Source organism: Lycium barbarum, chromosome 7, assembly GCF_019175385.1.
Source record: "Lycium barbarum isolate Lr01 chromosome 7, ASM1917538v2, whole genome shotgun sequence".
Classification (NCBI taxonomy): domain Eukaryota; kingdom Viridiplantae; phylum Streptophyta; class Magnoliopsida; order Solanales; family Solanaceae; genus Lycium; species Lycium barbarum.
In genome coordinates, this window is record NC_083343.1 from 130101957 (window position 1) to 130127797 (window position 25841).

The 25841-nt window shown below is 36.8% G+C and overlaps 1 non-coding gene and 1 pseudogene across 1 annotated transcript; one reads left to right on the forward strand and one right to left on the reverse strand.

Moving 5' to 3' along the window:
* The first annotated feature begins 2738 nt into the window (after nt 1–2738).
* TRNAF-GAA (transfer RNA phenylalanine (anticodon GAA)) lies at nt 2739–2811 on the forward strand. Its single transcript has one exon. It is a non-coding gene; the product is annotated as a tRNA-Phe (tRNA).
* Nucleotides 2812–4569: 1758 nt separating this feature from the next.
* Nucleotides 4570–25841, reverse strand: part of LOC132601956 (apyrase-like) — a 29258-nt pseudogene continuing 7986 nt past the window's right edge.

The window sequence follows — 25841 nt, forward strand, 5'->3', positions numbered from 1 at the left end:
TATATATATATATTAATTATGTATAAAATGTTTTTTTCCCATTTATTATTTGTATAAAATTAATTTCGACCACACGTGGTCGAAATGCATTTTTCCTATTAAAAAATTGACCCGGTGTGGTCGAAATTCTATAAAAAAAAATTAAATTCTTCAAATTTTGACCGTCGGTGGTCGATGTTTTTCGATCAAAAGTGTGGTCGAAATTTTTAGGTCGAAAATGCCCATTTTTTTAGTAGTGGTACGAGTGATCATCGTCGTTTTAAGCTAAATATTGATCTTGGGGGATGATATTTTCGTGGTTGAGCTGCTGCTAAGGTATGTATAAGATTCCTTTTATGTTATTAAAGTGTTTATTTAGAGTTTTAACGGATTAGAACGGAGAAAATAGCGTTATAAACTCGTTTGTTGTTTTGTTGAAATTTTTGATTAGAGGCTGTTTTAGTTGGATTAAATGGATGGAATTAACTGAGTTATGATATATATGATAATTGTTGATATTGTTGTTGATGTTGTTGATAAGTTGTTGTTCTTCAATTTGGGAGAATAAAGTATATGAAGATATTGTATACAAAGCGTATACCGAGCTGTTTTGTGACAATATTTGGGGCTGTTTTTATATGATTTTCGTGGTTGTTTTGTGATAATATTTTGGGGCTGTTTTATACGATTTTCGTGGCTGGTTTGTGACAATATTTTGGGGCTGTTTTATATGATTTTCGTGGCTGTTTTGTGACGATATTTTGGAGCTGTTTGGTATGATATTTGTGGCTGTTTTGCGATGATATTTTGGGGACTGTTTGGTGGTTGTTATGAACTGTTTTGTGGGCTGGAATATCGAGGGATTGGCTATAGTTGTTGTTGTTATACTATGGATATACGGAAATAAAGAAGTGTATACAAGCATTGGCATCCGAATGTATATTGGGCTGTTTTGGAAGTAATTTAAGGATGGATTTAATTCTAGTTTGATATGAAATTGTTGGTATTTTGATTGATGTTTGGCTAAATTGGAATTTCGAGGATTATTAAGTTTGCAGGGGAAATGCTGCCCGAATTTTGTTAAGTTTCATTCGTACTTGGATTGGTTAGTAAGTGATGTGGATAATCTAAATGTGGCCTACGTTATCTTAATTTTAGACCTACGAGCTCGAGAAGTAGACGTTGGACATTTAGATAGAGTTCAAGGTATGTAAAGTTAACCTTTCTTTCTTTTTGGCATGATCTTTATGAAACAAATAGACGATGCGAATATGATTCCAAAGAAGTTTCTATTCTTAGAGCCACTAGGATGGCTAATGTTCTTGATTTCCGGAAGTTATTTCTTTATATCTTGATACATGTATATGATTCCAGAAGTTCTATTTTGACATAATCCATTATGACATTCGAAAGGTATTTGATATGACTATTGTCTAGATTTTCAAATGATAGTTTGTTTTGATTACTCCATTGAGTCTTTGATAATGTTTTAATTTGCATATGGTTGCTCACTACTCTGCTCGTGCATGCTTCAATATGTCCTCCACTGAGTCTCGGGCCAGGATACGCTTTCGTGCGCAGTTTCGCTGCTTTGTTCACCGAGTCCCTCACTAGAGGGCCGGGTACGGTATATATATATATAATGGTGTTATGATGTGTTTATGGCGCCAAGGATGGTATGTGGCGTCCTTATTCACCGAGTCCCATAATGGGCCGGATATGATATATGATATTGATATGCATGATTTTCATTTCATAAGGCAAGTGTATTGATGTCTTAAAAGTCATACGTGTTTCTGGTAATCTCTATTTCAGTTATGATCCTTTTTATTGTATTTCACGCTTTATATACTCAGTACATATTCCATACTGACCCCCTTTCTTCGGGGGGCTGCGTTTCATGCCCGAAGGTACAGATACTTGATTTGGTGACCCTCCAGTCTAAGACTTCTGCTCAGCTGTTTGGAGAGCTCCATTGTTGCGGAGCCTAAGTTATTTTGGTACTGATCTTTTGATATGGACTTATGTATGTATATCCAGGGGTACGGCGGGGCCCTGTTCAGTCATCTTTCACTATGGTACTCTTAGAGGTCTGCAGACATATGTGGGTTATGTATAAGTTTTGTTCAGCTGTGTCTATATGGCTTACGTATGGTATTGATATGTTGTGGCAGCTTTGTCGGCTTGCGTATCATATTGACATGTAGTGGCAGCCTTGTCGGCTTGCGTATCGTATTATGCTTTGATCAGCTGTGACTCCTCAGGAGGCAGGTTTATGATATATGGTGTTATGAATCTTTCGGTTGCTTTTACAAGTCTCCATACTGTCCTTAGTTTCAGTCTGACTATACTTAGCAGAAATGTATACGGGTGTCCAGTTCGGGCACTAGTCATGGCCCATGGGATTGGGTCGTGACAGTAATGATCATACATCTGTAATGCATTGTATGTCCCATAATAGATCACATTCTTCTACTCTTTCCCGGAAGTCAATGACTATTCATAGCTATATTACCCTGATACCAAAGAAGAGTTCGACCCAAATGAACATCTTTGAGCAAGGAATCCCTAGTTGAATGATTCCCGATCAATACAATATCATTACTCATATTGAAACTTACAAAGTCATCTTTTTGAAGATCGAAGAAATTCCCCGGCTTTGATAAAAAAAAATTAATCGATTTTTTAATCGACTTTTGTCCTTTTAATTGACATAGACCCCAGTTCTCTAATAAAATGAGGATACTGCATTGGGAATAGCCGGGATAGCTCAGTTGGTAGAGCAGAGGACTGAAAATCCTCGTGTCACCACTTCAAATCTGGTTCCTGGCACATGATTAATTTGTATGGGTCTCTCTTCCCTAGAATAAATTTCGAATTAATTGATATGAATCAACATACATATTCTTTTAGAGTCTAGATTAGAATAATAGCTTTATCCAGTTTGGCGAGATATACCCCATCTATGTTCTAGGTGGGTAGAATCATAATATTTATTATTAATTTTCTCATGATATTAATTTTTTTTTTTTTGTCAAAAAGATTCTACAGATTACTTAGGGAATTTTCATGGGAATTAACTTGCGGATATCTCCCTATGAAAATCGGCAAGTAAATTCCATTTTTCCAAATTTTTTATCAAAAATTTCATGCGAATTTTTAGAATTTCTTACGAAAAAATCCGCAAGTAATTATCTAGGAATTTTAAATCCGCGTGTAACTTTCCTGGGGATTTTAAATGCGCAGGTAACAATTACCCACGAAGGTTTTTCCATCGGATTTTGTTTTGGCAGGAAATTTAGCAGGAAACTAAGTTACTTGCGAATTTTCTTGTACAATCCCCAGAAAAATCCCCATGTAATTTGAGTTTTTCTAGTAGTGATATATCTTCATAATTTATCCTTTCAACTGAGAACCTATAACGTCTAAATATTGGATCCATATTTTCAGAATTCACTCTTTAATAGAAACAACTTCTTTTTGCCCTAGATTAACAATCAAGTTTGACAAGAAGTGTATTAATTAAAAAAAAAATTAACAAAGAGGTGCAAAATATTAAATACTTACCATATCCTTCAGCAGTGCAAAACATGGTTTTGTTTGTTTTCCTCCTGTCGTGAAATAGGGTAAGATTATTTTGTTTTGTTTATTAGATGCACATCAAAAGTTAGAATATCAGTATATTATTAGGAGCTAAGTTATATATCTTGTTAGTGTAAATAGATTTTGACATTTATTTATGCAAGTTAACAAACTTATAACAAGTTATTATGTATCTTATTTCTCAGTTTATCATACTTGATTTGTTATAAAAAGTGAATTATTATTATAAATTACTTTCCCTGATACTATAAAAATTTGATACACAGTCAATATACATAAATTAAACTCCAACTCCCTTTGTTTCAATACATGTCTTTAAGTTTAATTTGACTGTGCACGAAGTTTAAGAAATTAAAGAAATTCTTTGAATTTTGTGATCTTAAAATAAATATGTATGTAATGTACCAATATGCCCATCGAATCTTGTGGTGTTCAATATGCCACGTGTGTTTGGATTTAAAAAAGTTAGTACTGAATTTAAATTTATAGTATTATGTTTTAAACAAAGCTTTAAAAAAAAAAAAAGTCTAATCAAGAAGTTCTGTGGTTAGTGACCTTTTCGCTGGATCTGGATCACACATGAGAGGAAGGTTTAATGTTTATTTTATAATTTTCTCTATATTCTAATATCACATGCGCAGGTCCCTTTGAAATATTTAATGCAATAAAACTTGAATTCACCCACCGTTTTGACAAATTTGTCAAATTTTTAATGCTATATATAAATATGATGTATTTGCTCAAAACTCAGGTGTTCTGTGATAGAAAAGAATGCCAACCAAAATAAAATGTAAGTTCTATAAAATAGTAATAAGATCAGCAATATCATATTGTAGTGGATGTTGAGCCTCTAAAGTTCAACACATCCACAAAGTTTATGTCATAGAGATGCGAATGTTAAGTTGAAATGTGCAATCATACAGTAGTGGATTAGGGATGCCAAAATCTGTTTATGCCCATTTGACATGTCCAACCCTTTCACGTTTATTGACACATTCACTCATTAACATATCCTTATCATTAGATAAATATGTGCCAATAACCAAAAGGTCCAAAAAACTCAAAGTAATTAATGCCAAGTAATAAAACTAAATATGATATTTAGGCTCTCTTTGTAACTAAATCAATGGCACATCCCAATGGCCAAGCTGCTGCAGCAAGGTAATTCTTGTATTTGACAGCATGCGTTACTGTAAGGTCTTTGTATGGATCTAGGCCTGTCGAGGAAAGAAAAAAATTTTAAGTACAAGAAAAGAAATTATTATGTGAAAGAGGCTCATCGGTATCATAAGAATTAAATTATTTGACAAAGTAATCGTAACATTCCATTTAATTTGCCCTATATATAATTCATATATATTTGACAGATTAATAGCCTATCGACGGGCTTTTGAGAGGTCAAAAGTGCTAATATTTTTTAAACAAGTGTTTATTTTAAAAAAAGTGAGGTGAAACTTTTAGGAGAAACACTTTTTGGGAGTAGCAGAAGCTGTTTTTCAGAAACTAAAAAAGTAGTTTTCCCCCAAAATTATTCTTTTAAGAAAACACTTTTGAAAAATACACTTAGAAGCATTTTTGAAAGTTTGATCAAGCCTAGTTGCTACTCAAAAATATTTTTCAAATTGATTAGCCAAATACAAATTGTTTTTTTACCGAAAATACTTTTTTGGAAAGCATATTTTAAAAAATGTTTTTCAATATAAACTAATTTTAAAAGTTTGGCCGAACAGGCGATAGAGGTACAAAATATATACTTACCAAATCCATTGACAAGCAAAGTGTATTGATATACCAAGTCCATGCACAAATATGGAATATCTCTATCTTCAGCGTTTGGGAATATTGATTTTATATCATCTACATTTAGTTCGCAAACGAATACTGCTTTATTTAGGTACTCAATTGGCTTCGTTTCAAGAGTTGAAGCTACAGGATCGATGATGTCCACCTGCAATATTATAAAACATATAAACCCCAAATTAAATTGATGGTACCAAAGTAATAATAACATGAAATACTTAATACATGTATAGATCTGGCTTAACTAGCTAGTATTGCTCTAAAAATATTTCGCCCTCCCTCGGTCTTAATTTATGTGGCACCTCAGTACATATTTCTGTTAATTACTTTTTTCCTCCTAATTTATGTGATGATGTTTGACTGGATACATAAATATTTTCTTAAAAAAAATAAAAAATTTTGAAATTGTGATCTAAGACAAATCTTATACAATTGTGTGGCTATAAATCATCTCATTAAGGGTAAATAGATAACGTTAGAGTTAAGATCTTTTAATTATAAAAAGATGATATTTTTTATTTGGACAGATTAAAATGAAAAGCGTGCAGAAGTTAGACATAGAGAGTATTTAGCATTATTGCTTGGTTATTGTGGCTTAAAATTAAAAAGATCAATTATTTAATCAATGTGAAAAAAGTCTAATCAAGTTGGATAGTTAGAGAATTCAATAGTTAGAAGTCTTCTTTTACCACATATTAGTTGTTTAATTATAGTGGTTTAGGTGAGCTACATGTTTTCATTATTTTAAAAACTATTCTTTACATGTATATTTTTGTTTAAAGTATAATTTTTTTACCTTTTTGAGAGAAAGTTGTTTTAATCAATTAAAAAAATATTATCTTCTCACTTTTTTCATAAAATCTCTTGTAACTTTTACCTTAAAATAATAAATGATTTTTCTAAGAAATAGTCACAAATTAATAAAAAAAAGGGACCCCTAAAAATTTGGGGGCCTAAAGCCTTTGCCTTAGCAGCTTTGCCCATCAGCTGGCACCGGCACTCTGGTGCATGAGAATTGAGATGCACGACTATCGTGCAAGGTCCTGAGCTCGTGCGCCGCATGGCCAAAGTGTAGGAACTATTTTTTAGGCTTTTATAGATAATATAAGCAGCGATGTAGCCAGAAATTTACCTGAACGGCGATATCGTAGAAAAATGAGGAAGCATGCAGAGTATCGAATCCATAACCACCTCCACCATTCCATGCACCATTGAATGTGCAATTGTCATACTTGCATGGTGCGGTAATGTTAAGTGCCTCCCTAGCTAATTTCTGACATTCCCACACGCTACTACCATCTGCAGGAGCTTGTACTTTGTATTCCACTCCTCCATATGAGTAGTACCCTTTAAAATAAAATAATTTTGCTGTTTAATCACAAAACTTGTCCATCGCTAGTCCCTGTTTTTTAATAGTGATGGCTGTACAAAACAATCTACCTCCACCAGAGGTAGAGATTGATGTTATCGAGGTAATTGAAATGATATTAGATAGTTCAACAAAATTAATATATGCTAATACTATCTGTGAATAAAAGGTCCTTAATATCCAGAGAGTTACGCAATGCTTCAGGAAACTAAACTCAATGGCAGACTTTGGGATGAAGAATATTTAGCGAATTATAAAATATATATTGCTTCCGACAACAATTTATATTAAATCATAGACACATATTTTGTATAGTAATGTGTATACATACCGTCATAGCCTTGCAAAACACAAGGATTGCTATCATTTTTTGTAGTCTTGAATATCTCTGCGCGACCTGCTAGTTGCCCATAGTTCAAATAACTGCATACATACATCACAAACGATCCAAATACATAATCAATACTCCACCGGTCTCAAATATTGTATATTAATATTAATTTCAAATCGCTGAATATGAATCCATTAACTTCAAATCATAGATACCTCTCGATACAAACCTGTGTACATATAAGTAATTGATAAATAGTGTAAATATGTAGTAAAAGAATATTTTGTAAATCTTCTATTTTAGGTTAGTATAGTTTGTATCCTAATAGGACATTGTAACTATGGTATATTTACCAACTCAATCAATGAGAATGATCACGGAATTAATCTCTTTCATGGTATCAGATACTAGGGTTTCTTTTCCTTCTCTTCCGCTGCCCTAATTCTCCGACGTCCTCTACCCACTTTTCCGACGTCTTCTTCTTCTTCTTCTTCGATTTCCGTCCATTTTTCTTGCCTTCCATCAATGGCAAACACCAAGTTCCATCCTGCTTTGGCTGTCTCCAACATCAAGAATCACATCCCAATCATTCTTGAGATGGAAACGGATCATTATTCGGCTTGGGCCGAATTATTCAAACTTCATGCCCGGTCTCACCGTGTCCTTTCCCACATTCTGCCAACCGGAAAGGAGAAGGCTCCTACCACCGACGACGAAAAGGAGTTGTGGTCCACTTTGGATGCCACGGTACTTCAATGGGTATATGCAACCATCTCCACGGACTTATTGCATACAATCATCGAAGAAGATCTATCGACAAAGGAGGCCTGGGATCGCCTCCGTAATCTTTTTCAAGACAACAAAAACTCCGTTGCCGTTGCTTTGGAACATGATTTCTCTCATGTCAAGATGCGGGATTTTCCAAACGCTTCGGCGTATTGCCAACGTCTCAAGACCTTGGCCGATCAACTTAAGAGTGTGGGGGCTTCGGTGACCGACAACCGCCTCGTTCTCCAACTGGTGGCTGGACTCCCAGAGGCATACAAGAATTTAGGTACCTACATCCGCCAAAGTAAGCCTCTTCCACCATTCTCCGAAGCTCGGTCAAGTTTGTGCCTTGAGGAAAAGGCGTTGGCTGAAATGCACGATGACTCGCCCGCGGCTATGGTGGCTAATTCCAAACGTGATTTTGATGACTCTTCTCATCTGGAAAATTCTGGTCGTTCTCACCATCATCGGGGCAAAAATAACAACAAAAACCGCGGCTCTAGCGGTGGGAATAATAACGGCGGTGGCCGTGGTTCGGGCGGCGGCAGTGGCAGCGACGCCGTGGAGGACGCCCCTCAGGTGACCAGCAGCAGTGGCAACAGCCCTCCTCACCGTGGCAGTGGGGTTGGATGCCTCAGTGGGCTCCCCCTTGCCCGTATCCTACCACGCAGTGGGCTCGGCCACAGCAGCAGTGGCAGCCGCCATCTTCTTCGTCTGGCCCGAGGTCGCTGGCCCAGCCTGGCATTTTGGGCTCGCTGTTGACACCCAATTTTGTCCCGCCTCTCTTCCAAAATACCTATTTACGCCTCTAATATTTTTAGAAAAATTAAAAATATATATATAGTCATTTTTTACTAAATTATCAACTTCTCATCAATACCGGCACTTTATTATTCTGTTGCAGTTACTCTTATTATTATTATTATTATTATTATTATTATTATTATTATTATTATTACAGTTCACAATTTTTATCATTTCAGTACTTTACCAGCTTACGCACACGCATCACATTTATCTTTGCATAATTAAATAATAGTATTTATCTTACTGTGGATTTTTGAAATATTATTGCACGACTATTACGACGCCATTTTTTATCTGAGCATTAATGTTTGCATATTTCATGTTGAGCAATATTTTAACACAAGTTATTTAAATAGGTCTCTTATTCAAATTTAGAAGCCAAACTATTTCTTGCACTCGGTCCGTATTTTGACTTACCGGACCCCAAATCAAAGTCCGATTAATTCCTAATGTTTTTTTTAGACTAAACCATATTTCTTATCTCAATTTTTTGATCAATCCATGTTTAATTCACTAACCCATTCTTTTAATATCCGGTCTAAAAAATCAACCCAGTCCATTTATGGACTGGGTCCGACCCATTTTCAGACGAAATAAGGGAAACCCTAAAAGGGTTCCCCTTCATTTTTTTTTTCCTCCGCCGCTCCCTTCCTCTTTCTCTCTTCTCATTCATCATCTTCATCATCTTCATCATCTCCATCCCCCACCCCGCCGTTCCCTTTACCCCACCACCGCCGCTCCTTTTCATCACCTCGTCCCCACCTCGCCGACGACCCCCACACCGCTACCCCACCACGCTCCTCTTCCTTTTTCCCCCGCTCCTCTCCCCCTGTTTTTTCTTCAACACAAAAGAACCCCCCAAATCCCCATAAATAGCAGGGTTAGAATCGCAGAAAGAAAGAGAAAAAAGACAGTTCTTGAACCCCCCCCCCCCCCAAAGAATTGAGGCCTGGAAATCGAGAAACCCCCTAAAAAATATCGAGTTTTGCAGCAGTCGAATATTCTTGATATCGATTTGGCATATTAAAATCAGTTTCTTTTCCGTTTTATTTTCCCCTGATATTGCATTGAATCCGAGATATACAAGCTCAGAATCGATAAGTTCGAGTGTAGATCTGAAGCCCCGCACCTCATTTCGTTGCACCTAAAAAAAAGGTGATTCTCCATTTTATTTCTTTTGTTGCTTATTTCACATTCTTTGTTCGCTCTGTATTATGTCATTTTTGTGATTAAGGCATGCCAGTTTAGTCAATTGGATTTAGTTTGATTTAGTTCTGTTTGCGTGGCTAAACATGTTTTTTTTTACGTGATGATGTAGTTTAGCATATTTTAAGTTAGTTCAGCTACGATACGGCATGGGTTAGATGTTATTATTCTTAAATTTTCATTAAGCCTGCGTTTGGTCTTAAACCACTGTTATGAGATATATTAGTTTATTTGTCGAGTTTACTGCTTTCAAGATTATGACTTAAGTTGGTAGTTTTTTTGTACGTTAACGAAATCTAGGGCAGCGCGGTGCATTAAGCTTCCGCTATGCGCGGGGTCTGGGGAAGGGCCAGATCACAACAAAATCCCTTCTTTTAATTCTTTCACATGTATGTTTTTTTTTTTCTTTTTGAATTTCCTGTTTTCAATATCGACGTAATGATCAGTGTGCTTATTGTTTAATGTTGGGTTGTTTATGGTGTTTGTTTCCATTTCTTTCCCTCTTTTAGTAACTATATTCATTGAATTGGTTTAGTCCAACTGTGCAGATTCTGTGCCTATCTAACGAGTTAGTTAATAAACTCATTTAAGACATTCTTATTTAAAATGACCAGTATGTTAACATGATTTTATAAGATCTAGCTTTTCTTTCAGCGATTGTTAATTTGTGTTCAGATTTCAATATGTGTTAAGTTGGCCTGCTGTCATTTCTGTTAAGACTTTGGTCTTGAGCCATTTTTTTTTCTTTCTCTCCAAAATCTAAATTTAATCCTAGTTTCCTCTGGTTCACTGATAAAATGTTTTCCTGTACCAAAAGCTCTGTTTTAAGATTAGTTAATATTTTGTTTGGGATTCCCTTTTGTCTCTCTTTGTGTTTAAAATTGTTGAAAACTCAACCTTTTGCTAAATTCGACAATAAAGCTGCCAAAATTCTGGTTTTTAGTTTTAAGTACTCGTTTGCTTGAGTTGTTATAGCAAGACTATTCACTATCAACAATCCCTTTCTCCCCTTTTTAGATTCCTATTACATTTTCAGAACATTTCAAGTAGTAAGATAAGTTAGATAATTTGTTTCATAACTTTTCCATCTTCATTGAGAAGAACTAAGCTTATTATGAGTTTGTTGATCTTGTTAGTGTTAGGATTCCTTGACTCCCTTTGTTGGATGGGATGTTTGAATAATTGAGCGCTATTTTTTTCAATTATGGTTTTAGAATCTGAACCTTTTATTGTAAGGACGTATGTTCAATTCCTTTTCCGTGAACTTTTGAGTCATGATTCTGTCCAAAACATGTTTGTTCAACTGTATGATTGAGTCGAGATCAAATATGATGACGTTAGTTTGAATGTCATTAAAAAATAGCTACATGTGTCCTAGTAATATCTTAATGATTTAAAGGAACAAAGGAATAAGGATGTCATCCTATTTTCTTCAAAATTTAAGTATAGTTCTATTATTAATTTGAAGTTCGAATGGTGTCTTATATCATCTAGCTGGTTCTGCATTAAAAATATTGAAACATGATCAAATAAGGACTGAATTTATTATTTTGAACTGAAGGAGACCATAATTTGAAGTTCTCTCCTGAAACCTGCTATGGTCAACTCTTTCCCTACAAAGATTAATTAGAACTGGGTTTATTTGTTTGCTTATTTGATATGATCCGATAAATGGTATCGCTGATATGCATTTTCGAAGAGAAGAAAACTGAGTAAAGTCCACTCTTAAAGGTTGAGACCATTATGTTTTCTCTGGACTGATTGAACAGAATGCCAAAGTATATTGATGCAGTTTACATTGCTATGCACTGACCTGGTGGTTGTTTGTTTTTCATTTCATTTTTTTTATGATGCTCGCATAGGTTCCTCCATATGTTAAATGATTTAGCATGATTTCTTTTTCCCATTTTCTTCTCTTGTATGATTGGATGGGTAGCATATATGAGGTATATATTCATATATACATAGTATATCCAACTCTGCACATCTGTCCTAATATATATATAATGGTATATCAAACGTATATTGGATGTATCGGCCTAGACACTTAGTTCTACTATCAAATGTTTGTCTTTTGGGAATTCCATTTTTTTTATTATTAGTAGGCCCCCTGTCCAAAATGTTTGGAATATGGCTCTATTGGGCCTAAGTTCACTCGTTGATATGAAATAGATCACATGGGCTGCAATGCTTCTTTATTATTATCTTGTTTTTGGGTTTGAACATCTTCTCTAAGTGTCCTTTCATTGTGTCTTGTGCTAATTCAAGCTGTGTACTTAGTCCCTTTATTTAAGCCTTAGTTTTTTTTTTGTTATGTACTAATCCTTTTCTTTCGTTATTGTGCATGACCATCGCGTACGAGTCCAAGGGATTCGTCATTCCTGCATTCGCTGTTGGGCTAAAAGCCCAACTCAGCTCTCGTGTCAGCTCCCTGATCAGCCCAATCCGCAGCAAAAAAAAAAACCCGAAGAAAGAAAAGATGGAAATTTCGGGCCAAGGCCCAATAGTGGACAGTTCCCAAAAAAAATGGGCTGGCCCATTCGATAGTTATTTACCTCTTTTATTTTATTTTATGCATATTAATTTGTATTATGCAACTAACCCTCTACTTTGTTTTGTTTTCTTAATTTAGATAAGTCCTAATGAATTAATAGGTTTAGTTTTAATATTGGGTAGTTTAGTTTAAGGAAGACTAACAATTAATCTCATAAGTTATGCTTTTCTTCTCATGCTTTTATCTTATTTGAAATAATCAATTTGTAAAATGACATGATTATATATTTTAAGTAAAAGGAAATTATATTTTTTTATCATAAAACGTTTCAAAACGCAACTAGTACGCAATTATAAGTATAATTTATAGATAACCTTCCAAGTTCGAATCCATCATGCATTTAATTAAACATAGTCAATAAAAGATAATTAAAAGAAAACTCACTTCTTTCTGCTCTCCATTTAAAGAATAGCCTAGATTTTTCTACATAGTCATATTTATATCACACTATCTTATTCAAAGTTCAAATTTGCGAAATCTTCTATTAAAATTATTACTCATATGCAAATTATCTTTTACAAAGTTTTATTTTAAATAGTATCAACATTTAAAATCATATCAACACACCTTTAAGTGTTACGTAGCATTTCAAACCCTCTTTGATAAACGGCATTTGAAATTTCCCTTTCTATATAAATTATCATATTTTCTATTCGTCTTATTCTAGCTAATATTTCTCATTTAAAACCTTAATAATATCTATAAGCATTATTTTAAATAGCATTACTATAGTTTTATCCTTTTTAAACCTTAGTAATAATTTACAAAATTATTTTCTCAAATATTATATCCGCATTTAATTTAATTAATTAATCTAAGTTTGGTCGGATAACCGTAAGTTAACGGATTCTAAAGGATGCCTAACCCCTTCCCTTTAGGATAATATAGAGCCCTTACCTAGAATCACACTGGTTAAGCAGACTATCAACGAAGGTTTAGTTTCAACTTTACCTTAGTTAGTATTTAGGTGTCCTAATTCACCGTTAAATTAATTAGGTGGCGACTCCTTAAAACAAAATAAACAGGAATCACCAATACGTCATACTCCTAAATCCGATCCGGTTAAAATGGGGTGTGACAGCTTGGCGACTCCGCTGGGGACTTTAGGCTCTAACCATAACAACTTAGGTTAATAAATAATTTGCAGGATATTTTGTTTGTTTTATTTTATTTTGCCCATATTATTGTTTTATATGCTTTTAAATATTTTGTATTCCATTTCTTATGTGCATTTTTCTATGTAATATGTATGTTACCGCTTTGATAAAACTGTCATTCCGTTCATATTTCTTCCACTCCTGGAAAATTCACACAATTCACACACTTAAAGCGGTTTCGCGGGTCGCGGCCGTGCACTACTAAATTACCCTTTTAGTTGGATTGATCTTGTGGATTTAGTCGATCGGCGGTGCAGTCGACGGCCACGGACTTTCCACTCCCAAGTTGTCCGCTTGGGGGAGCCTTGTGTCATAGGAAAACCACTCTTAGTCTACCTAGGGTAGAGCGAAGCCAAAACCTTGTAAGAACATGCATCATTTTAAACCTAGGAGGCTTAATACCCTTGGTGTATTAAGTCCATTAGTCAACCTTACCAAATGTCCAAATGAGTCTATGACTCTAAGTGACACTACTCACTATCTATGCGCATTATTTGGAGGACAAATATGTGGATTATGTGGACCTAATACTCTATAGATAAATATTTCAAGGAAACTAACCTTTTGTTGCAGGTTGTTGTGGAGCATCCAAAATTAATGCCGGAGGTTTGAAGACAGCCAAAGAAAATTAGTGGAGTTGAAGTATTAGATATCTTAGATTAACTTTGAATTGTATTATTGACTGGCATGTAATAAATTTTTATTACTCTTGTAAACTAGTTTTAGAAAGAGTTATGGAATGACACATCAAAAAACATGTTTGTCCTTCAAATGTTCGTTAGGCCTACCTCTGGCATAAAGAGGTCCCTTGCATTATAGAACGTGATGTATTATGTGCAATAATGTGTTTATATGCAATAATATGTTCTTACCGTATACTGACTCATTTTTTTTTTTTTTTTTTTTTTTTTTTTTTTTTCTTTTCTTTTTTCTTGTTTTATCTTTTTTTTTCTTTTTAAAATTTATTTTTCAAAATAAAAAGGTTGACTTGTGCTAAAGGGGAACTGGCGGAGCATCCATATTTCACACGGTCTAGAGCCAAGAAATCAGACTCTGACTCATCACTAATCATCTGGTTAACTAAAAAGACTCGTTCTAAAATGGATCAAAGTTTGATCAATGCAACCACTTCATCTGAGCCATCTCTTAGTTTACCGATCACGAGTGATCCCACATCTTCTAATCAACCAGAAACACATTTGGAGATCATTGCTCGTTTGGAGCGACGAGTTGCTGAATTAAGTCACATGGTACTTCACAACCGGTCATTTTCTCAAACGCCACCACATATGACTCCATCTCATGGGGTTCGTCAGACTTTGCCTATGCCACCTCCATTCCCAAATTTGGACGAATTTAACCAAGCAAATTATTTTACCACCTCCCAGCCGGTTCGTTCCGAACCCCTCACTCAAAATGCTCCCCTTTTATTTACAGCCACCTCTTCAAAAGCTCAGTTCATACCGCCGACACATGATGTTACCAATACGCATCAAGTTCCACCCATATATACTTACACCACAGCTCCACCCATGACACAAATCCAGGGACAATGTCGCACAGATGTTGATCATTATGTCGAAGTTGAAAATGAGGCACGGTCAATTAATGATGAAATGATAAATAGAAAACTCAAAAGTTTGGAGGATGCCATGAGAAGTTTGCGTGGACTTGGTAGTAACCAAAGCGTGAGATATGAAGAATTATGTGCATTTCCTGAGGTAGAATTGCCACCAGGTTACAAGATTCCAAAATTTGAGAAGTTTGATGGGTCGGGGAACCCTTTCTTCCATTTGAAAGTCTATTGTGAAAAGTTGATTGGTGTGGGGAAGAATGAAGGGATAAGAGTCAAACTATTCAATCAGAGTTTGAGTGGAAAAGCCTTGGAGTGGTATTCTAAGCAAGATACAACCAAATGGCGTACTTGGGATGATTTGGCAAATGCTTTTGTGGATCACTACAAGTTTCATGTTGAGATCGCTCCTGACAGAATCTCAATTACAAAGTTGAAGAAGAAGTTCACCGAATCATTTCGAGAATATGCTATACGGTGGAGGGAAGAAGCATCTAGAGTACACCCACCCATGGAGGAGACAGAAATGGTTACTTTCTTCATTCAAGCGCTAGAGCCGGAATACTATGAACGTTTGGTGACAATGGGTGGAAAAACTTTTGCAGAGGTGATCAAAGCCGGGGACATGATTGAAGATGGCATTAAGACAGGGAGAATAACAAGTCTTGCGGCTTTACAGTCTACTAGTAGGGCCATACAAACAGGTACTCTCGGGAACGGAAAGAAAAAAGAGAAAGAAGCAGCATCGGTAATGGCTTTGGGAAACACATCATACCACCATCAACAACCCCCGCGATACCAGCCTAACGCTCACCACTCACAATATTTCCAATATTCTCCACATCCCTACGACCAAGCTTTGTCATCTTACCAACCTCAATCACCACAAATATCCTACCCTGTTTACAACACACAACCAGCATATCGAGCTCCACGACCACCAACATATCCAACTCCACCATCACAAACTCATCATCCAAACAATGCATCCGCACCTCGCCCAAATAAACCGTTTCGCCATTTCACACCATTAGGAGAGCCACTGAGCGTTGTTTTTGAAAGACTGCAAGCTTCAGGATTAGTATATCCTGTGGAAGGTAGAATTCCAGATCCATTACCCAGAAGCTTTGATCCCACTAAAACATGTGCATATCATTCGGGGGTAAAAGGCCATTCCACTGATCGTTGTTACGCATTGAAGCATAAGGTTGAGGATCTTATTGAAGCAAAACAGATCACGGTCAAACCACCAACACCAAATGTGGTTAACAATCCACTCCCGACCCATGATGGGGCCACGATAAATATGATTGGAATAGATGAAAATGTTGACGACCCAGCCGAACTTATAGTGCCTGTGGATCGTGTGGAGGATCATGATTTTGTAGCCGTTGCTTCTCCGGCTGTAGTGATAAGGGGTTGTGTGCCTGTCGAGATATTAGGAGCTTCATCAATACCTGTGGAAGTAGCTCGAGCACCAAATCAGTTGCCAGTGCTCGATACAAAAGCCGTACCATGGAATTATCAACAAACTGTGATGGAGTGTCGAGGAAAGGACACGATCACTGACAAGGTTAAGACGTCAGGAATGACAAGGTCTGGGAGGTGCTATTCTCCAGAAGAACTAGTTAGATTGGGGCAACTTAAGGAAACCAACGTACCTCCCAAAAGGGTCGTGACTGAATTCGAAGCAGAAGAATTTCTGAGGAAAATTAAAGCTAGTGAGTACTCAGTTGTGGATCAGTTGAAAAAGACCAATGCCCAAATTCCTATTCTCTCTTTGCTTTTGAGTTCGGATGTGCACAGAAATGCACTCTTGAAGATTTTGAATGAAGCATATGTTCCAAGTGAAACAACTAGTGAGGCGTTAGCTGGGATGATCGAGCGCGTGCTTGACAGTCATCGAATCAGTTTCGATAATGAAGAACTGCCGCCAGAAGGATGCATGCATAACAAAGCGCTCTATATAACTGTCAAGTGTCGTAACATGTTTGTGGCTAAAGTGTTGATTGATGGGGGTTCTGGACTTAACATCTGTCCATTAACAAGTCTGAAGAAGATCGGATATAATGTTAGTGAGCTCAAGACAAGTGATGTGAATATTCGAGCATTTGATGGGGCTCAAAGGCGCCCTATTGGAGAAATAGAGTTGAAAGTGTTGATTGGTCCTGTTGAATTCATTATGGATTTTCAAGTACTGGATATTTCCACGACATACAACATGCTGTTAGGAAGACCGTGGATACATCTGGCTGGGGCTGTACCATCTACTTTGCACCAAACTGTCAAATTCGAGTGGGATCAGCAACAAATATGTATACATGGAGAAGGGGATACGTCTTTCTATCGAGAGCAATCCATCCCATTCATTGAGGCAGAAGGAGGGTTCGACGGAGCAGCTTACCACGCTTGGGAGGTTGTGAATGTCACTAAAGTGGGTGAAGTCTGTCAAACTCAAGAGTTTAAAAGGTCATGCGCCGCGATTATGGTTGCAAAAGAAATGCTGAGAAATGGGTACCAACCTGGATTTGGGCTAGGGAAGACATTAAATGGGCGGGTTGAGCCAGTCGTTCTCCCTACGCAACAGTTTACATTCGGTTTGGGATATGAGCCAACTGAGGAAGAAGTGAAGAAAGCACGAAAGAATAAAAAGAAAGAGGTTCCATTGCCAAAACCTATTCCTACCATTGATCAAACTTTCTCAAAACCTTCAGATCTAATTATTGAGGTTGCCTATGATGATATCGTGGAGGGAATCAAGAACCTGTTCGTGGAAGATGAAGATGATCATGCTGTGATAATCAAAGACTTTGCTGAAATATTGACTTTATAGGCTGTTGAGCCAGGACTTGAGTTGCAGAATTGAACTTCTATCTTAGCCCCAGCCCGCCGGGAGTTTCAGTAATTTAAGTTTAAATTTCCTTTGTAATAGGCCGGAGGCATCAACTAGAACATTTAGTTCCTTTTGTCATGTTGCCTCTATGTTTTGTTACGGCCTTTTTTTTTTTTTTTTTTTTTTTTTTTTTTTTTTTTTTTTAAATTAAGAGTCTGTCATTTTGTTTGTAACGAACTACGTTTGGCCTGACTTCCTGTTGGATACGTAGGCAGCCCACATCGGGTTCGGCCACTCTTTTCAAATCATTTCAGTATCTTTGTTTGTGGTTGGAACTACGTTTGGCCTGACTTCCTGTTGGATACGTAGGCAGCCCATATCGGGTTCGGCCACTCTTTTCAAATTATTTCAACGTCTTTGTTTTGTGGTTGGAACTACGTTTGGCCTGACTTCCTGTTGGATACGTAGGCAGCCCACATCGGGTTCGGCCACTTTTTCAAAATATTTCAGTGTTTTGTTGTATGGGTGGAACTACGTGTGGCCTGATTTCCTTTTGGATACGTAGGCAACCCATATCGGGTTCGGCCCCCCCTTTATTAAAAAAAAAAAAAATTCAAAAGTCTTTATTTTTATCACGAACTACGTCTGGCCTGATTCCTTTGGGATACGTAGGCAACCCGAGGCGGGTTCGGCCCTTCTATTTTAAAGTTTTTCAGTTTGTCCAAACATTTTAATTCCTATAACATACATAAGGATTTTTTATATAAGATTTTGGTCTTCCCACCGTTTAAATTCATGTGTCTTAGTATCTTGAAACTGGGACAAATTTTTGAAATCGGCCAAATATTACAACTTTCTCACTTTTCGATTTGTTTAGAATCAAGTGCCTCCAGGACTGGAAACTGGGACAAAATCTTGAAGTCGGTCAAATCACTTTCAAAAGCTTTCATTATAAGTTCTTACTTTTCAATTGTCCAGAATCAAGCGTCTCCAGGACTTAAACTGGGACAAAATTTTAGAAATAGCATAAAAGTTGTCTTAAATATTTAACCGTTTTTTAATAAAAGTCCATCTATATTTCTAATAAATTCAAAAAAATCAAGTCTTCACAATCATTTTTTAGATATTGCCCCTCAGAGTCATACAAATCTCGTTACTCATGTTTTGCAAAATATGTTTTATAACTGAAACTCCCCGGCAAAGCAAGATATGTGGTGAGACATCGAAGAACGTGGACGCGACCGAGACAAAAATCAAGTCAAGGGCCAAGTTCCCCAACATGCACAAGTCAACCAATTTTCTTTTAAACTCACAATTTTTCTTTGATGAGACAGGTTCAACTAACATGAACGTGGTGCATATTTTAAATTATAGACATGATCCAAGAGTTAGCTTCCTTTAAAATGCAAATATTGTTCAACTTGGATGCAAAGGTAGCTTATGATGAACGGTGGACGTCGTACCACTCGTTATGAAATCCCGATCGCAGCAGTGGACACGAATTTATCTTCTCAACAAAGGGTTGTGAGTATAATTCTTTCAAACCCAGCTATTTACATATCCTTATCACTAACAGTTGCTTTAGCTCGTGGCATTTCTCGATGGATCAAATACACATAATCGTGGACTTAACTTTCTTCAAAAGGGACTGACTGTGGTCACCCGTTATTGGTTGTGGGTATAAGCGTGGATACCTTTCTACAATACCATTTTAAGTGGACGTGGATTTACATTTACATTGTGGATGTGAGCAAGGAGGCAGAAGTAGATTTATATTACAAAAGAAAATGCACATATAATTATAGAAAGTGGATACAGATTTATTTTTCGAAAGTAGAAGTAGATTTATTTGCACCGTATAATACGGATGTGGAAGTAGAAGTGGATTTATTCTTTACACCGTATAATACGGATGTGAAAGTAGAGGTGGATTTATTTCAAACAACCGTATAATACGGACGTGGAACTAGAAGTGGATTTATTCTTTACACCGTATAATACGGACGTGAAAGTAGAAGTGGATTTATTCTTTACACCGTATAATACGGACGTGAAAGTAGAAGTGGATTTATTTCAAACAACCGTATAATACGGACGTGGAAGTAGAATTGGATTTATTCTTTACACCGTATAATACGGATGTGAAAATGAATGTTGGATTTATTTTTGTACCATGAAATGCGGACGTGGATTTATATTTTGCACCGTGGAAGTGAACATGGATTTAAAATTTCAGTTCAGGCGCCCACCTCCGAATGCGGGTATCTTATATTTAAGTTCAGGCACCCACCTCCGAATGCGGGTATTTTATATTCAAGTTCAGGCACCCACCTCCGAATGCGGGAATCTTATATTTCAAGTTCAGGCACCCACCTCCGAATGCGGGAATCTAATATTTAAGTTCAGGCACCCACCTCCGAATGCGGGTATTTTATATTCAAGTTCAGGCACCCACCTCCGAATGCGGGAATCTTATATTTCAGTTCAGGCACCCACCTCCGAATGCGGGAATTTTATATTTCAGTGCAGGCACCCACCTCCGAATGCGGGTATTTTATATTTCAGTTCAGGCACCCACCTCCGAATGCGGGTATTTTATATTCAAGTTCAGGCACCCACCTCCGAATGCGGGAATCTTATATTTCAGTTCAGGCACCCACCTCCGAATGCGGGAATTTTATATTTCAGTGCAGGCACCCACCTCCGAATGCGGGTATTTTATATTTCAGTTCAGGCACCCACCTCCGAATGCGGGTATTTTATATTCAAGTCCAGGCACCCACCTCCGAATGCGGGAATTTTATATTTAAGTTCAGGCACCCACCTCCGAATGCGGGTATTTTATATTCAAGTTCAGGCACCCACCTCCGAATGCGGGTATTTTATATTCAAGTTCAGGCACCCACCTCCGAATGCGGGAATCTTATATTTCAAGTTCAGGCACCCACCTCCGAATGCGGGAATCTAATATTTAAGTTCAGGCACCCACCTCCGAATGCGGGTATTTTATATTCAAGTTCAGGCACCCACCTCCGAATGCGGGAATCTTATATTTCAGTTCAGGCACCCACCTCCGAATGCGGGAATTTTATATTTCAGTGCAGGCACCCACCTCCGAATGCGGGTATTTTATATTTCAGTTCAGGCACCCACCTCCGAATGCGGGTATTTTATATTCAAGTTCAGGCACCCACCTCCGAATGCGGGAATCTTATATTTCAGTTCAGGCACCCACCTCCGAATGCGGGAATTTTATATTTCAGTGCAGGCACCCACCTCCGAATGCGGGTATTTTATATTTCAGTTCAGGCACCCACCTCCGAATGCGGGTATTTTATATTCAAGTCCAGGCACCTACCTCCGAATGCGGGAATTTTATATTTAAGTTCAGGCACCCACCTCCGAATGCGGGTATTTTATATTCAAGTTCAGGCGCCCACCTCCGAATGCGGGTATTTTATATTTCAGTTCAGGCACCCACCTCCGAATGCGGGTATTTTATATTTCAGTTCAGGCACCCACCTCCGAATGTGGATTCAACTTTCAAAACAGGGGTTGCAAGTGTAACTTCTCCAACCTCGTCTTATTTACACATATATTTCTTTATTGCTAACAATTGTTTTTAGCTGTTGGCTTTTTGGCAATATCGAAGTTGGCATCACACATCAACTCGTGGAACTATTTCTTCGGCAGCGAACTGGGGCAATTTGTCGGGAAGGATAATCAGACTTTCCGACACGGGTCAAAGATCTACCTCGAACACTCGTCTCTAATTACAAGTATTCTCTTGCATTCTATCAATTCAAATTTTTTAAGAATTCTCAAGTTTCTATCATAATACCCAGTGTTATCATAATTCAACACTGGGACAATATTTTGCAAGCTTCGCGCCAATCGGGGTTCAAGTGTCGTAAGTATCCCAGAACTACACTCGACCTGATTCTCGTACAGCCCGAGATATGTAGGCAACTCAGAGGCCGGAGTTCGGTCATAATCCTCTCAAGTTTCTTTTAGCCGGGACAAAATAGGCTACTGAGTCAACGTCTTTGCCCGACAACTCTTTCATCATTACCGGGCAAAGAGGGACAAGTTGTTGACACCCAATTTTGTCCCGCCTCTCTTCCAAAATACCTATTTACGCCTCTAATATTTTTAGAAAAATTAAAAATATATATATAGTCATTTTTTACTAAATTATCAACTTCTCATCAATACCGGCACTTTATTATTCTGTTGCAGTTACTCTTATTATTATTATTATTATTATTATTATTATTATTATTATTATTATTATTATTACAGTTCACAATTTTTATCATTTCAGTACTTTACCAGCTTACGCACACGCATCACATTTATCTTTGCATAATTAAATAATAGTATTTATCTTACTGTGGATTTTTGAAATATTATTGCACGACTATTACGACGCCATTTTTTATCTGAGCATTAATGTTTGCATATTTCATGTTGAGCAATATTTTAACACAAGTTATTTAAATAGGTCTCTTATTCAAATTTAGAAGCCAAACTATTTCTTGCACTCGGTCCGTATTTTGACTTACCGGACCCCAAATCAAAGTCCGATTAATTCCTAATGTTTTTTTTAGACTAAACCATATTTCTTATCTCAATTTTTTGATCAATCCATGTTTAATTCACTAACCCATTCTTTTAATATCCGGTCTAAAAAATCAACCCAGTCCATTTATGGACTGGGTCCGACCCATTTTCAGACGAAATAAGGGAAACCCTAAAAGGGTTCCCCTTCATTTTTTTTTTCCTCCGCCGCTCCCTTCCTCTTTCTCTCTTCTCATTCATCATCTTCATCATCTTCATCATCTCCATCCCCCACCCCGCCGTTCCCTTTACCCCACCACCGCCGCTCCTTTTCATCACCTCGTCCCCACCTCGCCGACGACCCCCACACCGCTACCCCACCACGCTCCTCTTCCTTTTTCCCCCGCTCCTCTCCCCCTGTTTTTTCTTCAACACAAAAGAACCCCCCAAATCCCCATAAATAGCAGGGTTAGAATCGCAGAAAGAAAGAGAAAAAAGACAGTTCTTGAACCCCCCCCCCCCCAAAGAATTGAGGCCTGGAAATCGAGAAACCCCCTAAAAAATATCGAGTTTTGCAGCAGTCGAATATTCTTGATATCGATTTGGCATATTAAAATCAGTTTCTTTTCCGTTTTATTTTCCCCTGATATTGCATTGAATCCGAGATATACAAGCTCAGAATCGATAAGTTCGAGTGTAGATCTGAAGCCCCGCACCTCATTTCGTTGCACCTAAAAAAAAGGTGATTCTCCATTTTATTTCTTTTGTTGCTTATTTCACATTCTTTGTTCGCTCTGTATTATGTCATTTTTGTGATTAAGGCATGCCAGTTTAGTCAATTGGATTTAGTTTGATTTAGTTCTGTTTGCGTGGCTAAACATGTTTTTTTTTACGTGATGATGTAGTTTAGCATATTTTAAGTTAGTTCAGCTACGATACGGCATGGGTTAGATGTTATTATTCTTAAATTTTCATTAAGCCTGCGTTTGGTCTTAAACCACTGTTATGAGATATATTAGTTTATTTGTCGAGTTTACTGCTTTCAAGATTATGACTTAAGTTGGTAGTTTTTTTGTACGTTAACGAAATCTAGGGCAGCGCGGTGCATTAAGCTTCCGCTATGCGCGGGGTCTGGGGAAGGGCCAGATCACAACAAAATCCCTTCTTTTAATTCTTTCACATGTATGTTTTTTTTTTTCTTTTTGAATTTCCTGTTTTCAATATCGACGTAATGATCAGTGTGCTTATTGTTTAATGTTGGGTTGTTTATGGTGTTTGTTTCCATTTCTTTCCCTCTTTTAGTAACTATATTCATTGAATTGGTTTAGTCCAACTGTGCAGATTCTGTGCCTATCTAACGAGTTAGTTAATAAACTCATTTAAGACATTCTTATTTAAAATGACCAGTATGTTAACATGATTTTATAAGATCTAGCTTTTCTTTCAGCGATTGTTAATTTGTGTTCAGATTTCAATATGTGTTAAGTTGGCCTGCTGTCATTTCTGTTAAGACTTTGGTCTTGAGCCATTTTTTTTTCTTTCTCTCCAAAATCTAAATTTAATCCTAGTTTCCTCTGGTTCACTGATAAAATGTTTTCCTGTACCAAAAGCTCTGTTTTAAGATTAGTTAATATTTTGTTTGGGATTCCCTTTTGTCTCTCTTTGTGTTTAAAATTGTTGAAAACTCAACCTTTTGCTAAATTCGACAATAAAGCTGCCAAAATTCTGGTTTTTAGTTTTAAGTACTCGTTTGCTTGAGTTGTTATAGCAAGACTATTCACTATCAACAATCCCTTTCTCCCCTTTTTAGATTCCTATTACATTTTCAGAACATTTCAAGTAGTAAGATAAGTTAGATAATTTGTTTCATAACTTTTCCATCTTCATTGAGAAGAACTAAGCTTATTATGAGTTTGTTGATCTTGTTAGTGTTAGGATTCCTTGACTCCCTTTGTTGGATGGGATGTTTGAATAATTGAGCGCTATTTTTTTCAATTATGGTTTTAGAATCTGAACCTTTTATTGTAAGGACGTATGTTCAATTCCTTTTCCGTGAACTTTTGAGTCATGATTCTGTCCAAAACATGTTTGTTCAACTGTATGATTGAGTCGAGATCAAATATGATGACGTTAGTTTGAATGTCATTAAAAAATAGCTACATGTGTCCTAGTAATATCTTAATGATTTAAAGGAACAAAGGAATAAGGATGTCATCCTATTTTCTTCAAAATTTAAGTATAGTTCTATTATTAATTTGAAGTTCGAATGGTGTCTTATATCATCTAGCTGGTTCTGCATTAAAAATATTGAAACATGATCAAATAAGGACTGAATTTATTATTTTGAACTGAAGGAGACCATAATTTGAAGTTCTCTCCTGAAACCTGCTATGGTCAACTCTTTCCCTACAAAGATTAATTAGAACTGGGTTTATTTGTTTGCTTATTTGATATGATCCGATAAATGGTATCGCTGATATGCATTTTCGAAGAGAAGAAAACTGAGTAAAGTCCACTCTTAAAGGTTGAGACCATTATGTTTTCTCTGGACTGATTGAACAGAATGCCAAAGTATATTGATGCAGTTTACATTGCTATGCACTGACCTGGTGGTTGTTTGTTTTTCATTTCATTTTTTTTATGATGCTCGCATAGGTTCCTCCATATGTTAAATGATTTAGCATGATTTCTTTTTCCCATTTTCTTCTCTTGTATGATTGGATGGGTAGCATATATGAGGTATATATTCATATATACATAGTATATCCAACTCTGCACATCTGTCCTAATATATATATAATGGTATATCAAACGTATATTGGATGTATCGGCCTAGACACTTAGTTCTACTATCAAATGTTTGTCTTTTGGGAATTCCATTTTTTTTATTATTAGTAGGCCCCCTGTCCAAAATGTTTGGAATATGGCTCTATTGGGCCTAAGTTCACTCGTTGATATGAAATAGATCACATGGGCTGCAATGCTTCTTTATTATTATCTTGTTTTTGGGTTTGAACATCTTCTCTAAGTGTCCTTTCATTGTGTCTTGTGCTAATTCAAGCTGTGTACTTAGTCCCTTTATTTAAGCCTTAGTTTTTTTTTTGTTATGTACTAATCCTTTTCTTTCGTTATTGTGCATGACCATCGCGTACGAGTCCAAGGGATTCGTCATTCCTGCATTCGCTGTTGGGCTAAAAGCCCAACTCAGCTCTCGTGTCAGCTCCCTGATCAGCCCAATCCGCAGCAAAAAAAAAAACCCGAAGAAAGAAAAGATGGAAATTTCGGGCCAAGGCCCAATAGT